At 33.2% G+C, this 8,686-nt stretch overlaps 1 pseudogene; it reads right to left on the bottom strand.

Moving 5' to 3' along the window:
* Nucleotides 1-7,700: 7,700 nt before the first annotated feature.
* Nucleotides 7,701-7,799, bottom strand: LOC122453449 (annotated as a pseudogene).
* Between the last annotated feature and the right edge of the window lie 887 nt (nt 7,800-8,686).

Raw genomic sequence — 8,686 nt, forward strand, 5'->3', positions numbered from 1 at the left:
AGGTCCCGACCCAGGGATCGAACCCAGGTCTCCTGCATTATGGGCAGATTCTTTACCATCTGAGCCACCAGGGACTCCCAGTTGAATGCTCTATTGGAATATAACTGTGAAACCTTAGTATGAACTTTATCTTCAAATAGAATAGTAAAGAAACATTAAGATAAAGCTGCAGAAATTTGGAAGCAAGTAAAAAATGACAATTTTTCAGTTTATTTGGGATCTTTACCTTAATTATTTTAGAAGTACCTAAGAAAGATTATGTAATGAAATATTTGGGGCTAGACTAGGTGAGAAAATAGAAGAGACAAAAAGTAGAATTCAATCTCAAATTTTTATTGGAAATTAGACAAGTGAATCAAGAGTTATTTAGGAGGATAAAGAGCGAGATAATAGCTTAAGCGCTAAAGAAAACAGGCTGTCATCTAGGATGCTGATTCATTTGTGTGATTAAAAAAAAAAAGAGGGGCTAAAAAGAAAGCTTAGTCAGCTGCTACAAGGATAGATACTCTTGCAATTTTCATTCACTTTTTAGATATAATCCTACTATCAGACTCAGAGCACATTGACTGAGGTGGGGGTTCTTGAGGAAGACATTGTCCCAATGCCCTTTAATCCTTCCTCAAAGATACCATTGGAAAAAGAGGAATATCAGGCATTTTGCATCTGTTATATACAGAGTCTCACTAGCACTGATCCTGAATTATATGGATATATAGATCCTGTTATAGCCTCCTTATTGGAGGGAGACTTTGGGGTTGAGGTAATACATGTAAATCTGACATAAACATCTCCCATTTGATACAGTAGGTACACAGATCCCATTTGTGTTTATTTACCTTGCACTTTAATGCATAATTAGAATGGACACATACTGGTAGAAGAGTCCTCATGGTGGCTTCCTAACTTGATAGGAATCCTATCCTTTTCTTCCAACTTAATAAATCATAAGTGATACTTTGTCTTGAGAAAAATTGTTGAAATCTTCAGTGCAATTCTCTTTTAATGATGAAGAGGTTTGTGGTCCCTATTATATAGTCTTCATTTCACCTCTGTCCTCCCTGCTTAAAGAATGACCCAGAATGTAACTCAATAAACTTATTCAAGAGGTATTTTTAGCAGTTTTGTCCTATACGGCATCTTTAGATAAATTTTTAAAGATTTCCACAAATTCTCCATTTGTACCATTCTTCCAAGTGATCAGAGTTACCTGATTTCAGTTTAATTCAATTATATCCCTTCCACCTTGGAAAAGGAAGTGATTTGTTCTTACAAGAATTGACAACTCATCCAACTCTAAATATTTGCAGTAGCAGTGGCAAGTCTTATAGGAAATTATATTTACTGACATAGACAGTAACATGATATTGTCTCAGAACAAGATACTTATTTTTGACAAAGGGAGTGTCATAAATGGCACATTATTCCTTCCACATAGCACACTATTAGAAGACAATGGGCCAAAAGGATGACAGGGTGGCCTACTGAAGGTTTTAGGTAAGTTGCCACCTCAGGGAAAACATTTTGAGAAATAGCCCCAGAATTGTAGTAAATGAACTTGGTCCAATGCAGATATATAATGTTTAATCTAGAATGGGTATGTTTAGGGGTAAAATGGAAGTAGGATTGGCTAGACTCTCACTCACATTGACTTAGTACTCTAAGTTCTGGTGGATAAGACACCTTTCTTTCTAGGTAGAACCCTCCCTCTAAAGAATACAATAAGATTACAGTAAATCTGAAGTAATGAATTCTTTTCTGATCACATTGAACAGTATAAGCTGGTGTATTAGAAAGAAGAGAAATGGGCTATACTACTGGCATGGGTAATGAATTCATATTATTATGAGCCAGGTATGGTGTTACACAAAAGGACCTGTCAGCATGTTTAGAACCCTGGTTTACCTGGGAAATATCTCAGTGTTCTCATGCTCCATGATACTCCTAGGTGTGTTTTTGTTGGAGCCATTACTTGTCGAAGATCAAGAACAACAAAGACTCAGACTCTTCTGGGCAAGCACAATGAACTAGAGAAAGAATTGACCCAGAAAATGAGGAGAACCCTAGAAAGTGTTGTGAAGTAGGGAGATAATGAAAATTAGTCAATCAAAGAGTACAATTATCAGGACCTGTTGTAATAGCGCATTGAAAACTCAGTCGCAGAGTAGACTTGTAATGGCACCCATATTGATTCAACAGTAAGGGAGTCCTTGTTTCAGATGTTTATTTTGTTCTGGTTCACACCATTTCTTCTTCAACACTTGTTTTTGCTGAAACTAGGATGCAAAGTTCCATGTAGCACAGCACAAAATTAAAAATAAATAAACAGAAGCCAAATTGACTATAAGTAGTGACGCAGATATCATACACAAATTATTTGAAAACTATTATAAATATAATTATATATTATCATTTGGAATTAATTCAGGATATGCAAAGCTATAGAAATGTTAGATAATATCAGGTAAAAATATGGAGCTGTAAAATTCATAAGAAACAAATAGATACATTCCATTATCTCTCAAAAATAATTAAATGAAAAGACAAACTTAGAGGAGGGAAAAAGAATGTAAAAACAAATTAGCTGACAATTCACAGAAAAATAAAGAGATGGGTATACATATGAAAATATTTTGGACTTCACACATATTTAAGGATATTAATAATAACTAGATTATTTTTATTATCAATTAAATTAGCAAACATTAAAATGACCAATAATAAATTTGTCAAGATAATATGAAAATAATACTATTGATATTTTTGTAAAGTGTTACAATTTTTAAAGCCTATTTGTCTTTATGCTATATAGTAAATTTACATTATTTTTGATGAGGCAGTTCCATTAGGAATTTATTTTGTATAATCATAGGTTGTAAAAAACACAGTCAGAAGTAAAAAAAAAAAAAAATGCTATGCAAAAAGGCTTATTATTTGTACAAATTAGAACATAAATATCCACCAGTACAATATAGATTCAATATGAAATGTCATATCTGTGTCATAAGATTATTTATATATGTTAAAAATATGAGATCAAGACTTACCTGGTGGCTTAGATGGTAAAGCATCTGCCTACAGTGCGGGAAACCCAGGTTCAATCCCTGGGTCGGAAAGATCCCCTGGAGAAGGAAATGGCAACCCACTAGTATTCTCACTTGGAAAGTCCCATGGACTGAGGAACCTGGTGGGCTACACAGTCTATAGGGTCACAAAGAGTCAGACACAACTGAGCGACTTCACCTTCTTTTCTAATACATCCAAACAGAAGTAAAACTTCCCTATTTTATATATATATATATATATATATATATATATATATATATATATTTCATTTAGCAGTCTGTGTGTGTTTATGTACACACACAGACTGCTAAATGAAAAAGGATATTCCATGATAGTATGACAACACATGCCTATGTGAAGAACATTTTTGTAAAACATTAGATGAGGTCAATAGAGATTACTTCTGGGGATTGTGGGAGAAGTTTAGATGTCAGGAAGAATCTATACACTTTATAACCTTTTGATTCATCTGAATTTCATATTTTAACTCATTTTACTTTTATTACAAAGTTAGTTTTATTATGTGTACACCCCAAAAAGTCATAATCATCATTAGAAAACATCTCAAAGAATAATTGAACTCTACTTTTCCCAGAGCAACATACAACTGTATAGAAATAAGCACCTGGAGTTCTCAGAGTATGGGTTTCCCTGGTGGCTCAGAGGTTAAAGCATCTGCCTCCAATGCGGAAGACCCGGGTTCGATCCCTGGGTCGGGTAGATCCCCTGGAGAAGGAAATGGTAACCCACTCCAGTATTCTTGCCTGGAGAATCCCGTGGATGGAGGAGCCTGGTAAGCTACTGTCCACGGGCTCCCAAAGAGTCGGACACGCCTGAGCGACTTCACTTTCACTTTCTCAGAGTACACTAATTAATATATGTGGAACAATCTAATCTGTAATGCAGGTTTGATGAGCTTGCCAAGAGGAAAAGAGCTAAAGGTAATGAGGAGACACTGACTTTGAGCAAGACAAGTAGCGGAAATCACATGCCAGGGAGGAAGATTTTTCCTATGATCCTAGAGATGAATTAGAGTTCATAGGAAACAGAAAGAGTTGTAAGAATATTTGGGCCAATACTGCTGAAGAGCAGCTTTATCATTTGGAAAGGCAGTTGGATACAATTAACTATCTGTACCTTAGTTGCTAACACTGACAGATACATTGAGCTCAATATTATCTTTGTAACTTGTAAATTTTAGCTTTACATTAGAAGACAAGCTCTTTTATTCAATTTAAAATTATAAAATTCCGGCTATCTTCTCTGAGCTATATGATATACCTCTAGTAGCATATTTATGTTACATGTAGTAGTTTGTACCTTTTAACCCCCTACACCTATCTGTCTTCCTCCCTTATCTCTCTCCACTGCTAGCAACTGTTCGTTCATTATATGAGTCTATAATTCTTCCACCACACTTAGAAACGTGTTAAATGCACCAGTGTTTGAAGTAAGAAAGTACACTGGTCAAATTTTATATGAATATTCTGGAAAGATACTTAATATGAAATCTACCCTTGTTAAAAATATTGTAGATATTTTAATATAAAATATTAAATATAAAATATAAATATAAAATGTAAAATATTTTTATTTTTATAATAATAAAATTATTATTTATAATTTATTATAAATAAATATTTATATAAAATATTTATAAAATATAAAATATAAAAATATTATAAGACTATATTGTTAACTACAAATAATATTCTGTACAGAAGGTCTCTAGAACTTATGCTACTGAAACCTTATACATGTTGAATAGCAACTCACAATCCCTCCCTTCACCTTAGTAGTTCATGGCAATTACCACACCATGCTCTGCTTCTATGTGTTTGACTATTTTATAAATCTCATATAAGTTATATTACACAGTATTTTTCCTTCTGTGACTTCTTATTTCACTTAATATATTTTCCATCCATGTTTTCACATATGGTAGGCTTTCCTTTTTTCTTAAAGTTGAATAATATTCCATTGCATGTATATAACACATTTTTTATCAATTCATTTGTTGATGGACATCACATCTTGGGTATTGTTAATAATGCTGTGAAGAACATAAATATACAAATATCTCTTCAGGATATTCAATCCTGATTTTAATTCTTTTGGATTAAAAACATAGAAGTGAGATTGCTAAATCATGTAGTAACTCATAAGAAAATTGAGGAAACTTCATACTGTTTTTCATAGATGTTGCATAGTTTTGCATTCCTGTGAATAGTGTATAAGGATTCCAATTTTTTCACATCCTCACCAACACTTGTCATTTTTAAAAATAATAGTCATACTAACAAGTGTGAAGTAATAGCTCATGGTATTGATTTTCATTTCTGTGATTATTAGTGATTTTGAGCATCTTTTCATGTATTTATTGGCCATTTGTATGTCTTCAGAGAAATTCTACTCAGGACACTTGCCTACTGCCATTGGGTTGTTACTATTATTATTATTTGTATAAAATTAGAGTTCCCTGTATATTTTGGATATTAAACCTTTAATCAGATTCATGGTTTGTAAATATTTTCTCTCACTGCATAGGTTGCTTTTTTACTCTTTTGTTTCCTTTGCTATGTAGAAGCTTTTTAGTTTGATACAATGCCACTTGTTTATTTTTGCTTGTATTGCCCGTACTTTTGATGTAATACCCATGGAATTATTGCCAAGACAAGTGTCATGAAGCTTTTCTCCTATGTTTTGTTTTAGGAATGGTACAATTTCAGGTATTATGTTCAAGTCTTTAATCCATTTTGAGTTGATTTGAAAGAATAGTGTAAGATAATGATGCAATTTCATCCTATTGCATGTAGATATCCAGTTTTCCCTAAACCATGTACTGAAAGGATTATTCTTTCCTCATTCTGCATTTTCTGTATCTCTATCTAAGATCAGTTGACCATATATGCATTTTGGGGCTCTCTATTCTGGACTATTAAATGTCTTTTATTCTAATACATACTGTTTTATAATGTGGCATAGTAATATATCCTGAAACCAGAAAGTGTGCTGCCTGTAGCTTTGCTGTTCTTTCTCAAGATTTTTTTGACTAATTGAGTTTTTTTGGTTCCATGTAAATTTTAGGATTCTTTTTTCTTTTTTTTTTATTTCTATGGGAAAACAAGGTCATTGGTATTTTGATAAAAATTTTGTTGTATCCATGGTGCATTTTGGTAGTATGGATATTTTAGCAATACCAACTCTTTCAATTTATGAATACAGAATGTCTTTCCATTTATTTGATTTTACATTATTTTATTAATCAATGTTTGGTAGTGTTTAGTGTACAAATCTTTTAACAGTTAAATTCATACCTTTGTATATTATTATTTTATCATATTGTAAATTATAGTTTTATTAATTTCATTTTTAGAAAGCTCAGTATTAATTTATAGAAATGGAACTAATATTTGTATTATTTTTCTATCATGCAACTTTAATGAATTTCTTTATTAGTTCTGATAAGTTTTTCTAGTGTCTTTGGGGTTTTCTACATCATGCCATTGGCAAATGGAGAGAACCTTACTTTTTTCCTATCCAACCTGAGTGCTTTTTATTACTTTTTCTTGCCTAATTTCTTTGATAAGGATTCTAGTTGAATGAGAGTGCTGAGAGTGAGTATTCTTGCCTTGTCCTTAAACATTTCCTAAAACGCTTTTAGTTTTTCACTGTTGAGTATATTATTAGTTATTGACTTTTAATATACATGTCCTTTATTAAGTTGGGGTAAAATTCTTCTATAACGAATTTCTTCTTCATGATTTTTCACTTTAATTGATTTCTATATGTTGAAATCATCTTTACCTCAAATCCCACTAGGTCTTGGTATGTTATCCTTTTTAAATGCTGCCGAATTCTCTTTGCTACTATTTTGTTTCCTATTTTTGCATGTATGTCTGTTAGGGATATTGGCCTCTATTATTCTTTCCTGCTGTCTCTTATTTGGGCTTTGGTATCTGGGTAAAACTGGCCTCATAGAATGTCTTTGAAAGTGTCCCCTCTTTGTTAATTTATTTATTTATTTTTGGCTGTGCTGGGTGGGTCTTCATTACTGTAGGCAGGCTGGCTTTCTCTATTTGTGGTGAACAGGGGTACTTTTTGTTGCAGTGCACAGGCTTCTAATCACAGTGGCTTCTCTTGTCACAGAGCATGGGCTTTGGGGCTCTCTGGCTTCAGCAGTTGTGTGCATGGGTCTAATTGCCCCATGGTATGTGGGGTCCTCTCAGACCACAGATCGAACTGGTGTCCCCTGCGTTACAAGGTGGACTCCCAGCCACTGGACTACCAAGCAAGCCCTCCCCTCTTGTGCAGTTTTTTGAAAGAGTTTAATAAGGATTAGTATTAATTATTTAAATGCTTACTAGGATTCGTCAGTGAAGGCCTCTATCTCTGAACTTTTCATTGTTGGTAGGTTTATGATTACTGGTTTAATCTCTCTTAGCCTTTTAGCACTTTTCATATCTTCATGATTCAGGATTGACACGTTATATGTTTCCATCTACTTTTTCTAGATTATCTAGTTTTTTGGTACATGATTGTTAATGGTTCTTTTTTATGTCTTTGGTGGCACTTGTAATGCCTCTTCTTTTATTTCTGAATTTATTTATTGGCGTCTTCTCTCCTGCTTCTCTCTCAAATACTTTTATTACTTTGCTTGTCATCTTTGTGCAGGGCTCATGCTAATCTTCTGTGTATCATTCTGATTTTACTATGTGTGCTGACGAAGTTAGTATTTCTCTTTTCCTTGGTTAGTCTCACTAAAAAGGCTTGTTATTTTTATTTTCTCAAAAGATTAGCTCTTAGTTTCATTGATCCTTTCAATTGTCTTTCTAGCTCTGTTTATATTGTTATGCTCTAATCCTTTTATTTCTTTCCCTTCACTAACTTTGGACTAGCTTGTTATTTTTGTTCTCAGTCTGTTTTCCTTCCTGGAGGTGTAAATTGGACTGTATATTTTATTTTTTCTTAATAAAGGCATTTATCACTATAAACTTCCTTCTTAAGACTACTTTTAATGCATCCCTTAAGTTTTAGCATGTTTGTTTTCATTTTAACTTGTCTTGAGATATTTCCTAATTTCTCTTTTGATTTCTTCTGCAACCCATTTGTTGTTCAAGAGTGACTTGTTTAATTTCTATATATTCGTGAATTTACCAGTTTTATGTATGTCAGTTAGGTCCATTGGTCTATGGTGCTTTTCAAGTCTGCCGTTTATTTATTTATTTTTTGGTCTGGATATTATATTCATAATTGAAAGATAATAAAAGTAATAAAATATAATAATAAAGATAATAAATACCAATAAAACTCCTACTATTATTGTATTAGCGTCTCTTTTTCCTTTCAGTTTTGCCAAATTGCTTTGTACATTTAGATGCCATGATGTTGGGAGAATTGTACATACATATTTATAATTGTTGTGCTTTTCCAGTGAATTGATCCTTGTTGTTGTTGTTATAGTTACTAAGTCATGTCTGATTCTTTGCTACCCCTATGGACCATAGCCTGCAAGGCTCCTCTATTCATGGGATTTTCCACTCAAGAATACTGGATCAGGTTGGGATCTCCCTGACCCAGGGATCAAACCTGTGTTTCCTGCATCTCCTCCATTGGTAGGCAA

This window comes from Cervus canadensis, chromosome 14, assembly GCF_019320065.1.
Source record: "Cervus canadensis isolate Bull #8, Minnesota chromosome 14, ASM1932006v1, whole genome shotgun sequence".
In the NCBI taxonomy this organism is placed as follows: domain Eukaryota; kingdom Metazoa; phylum Chordata; class Mammalia; order Artiodactyla; family Cervidae; genus Cervus; species Cervus canadensis.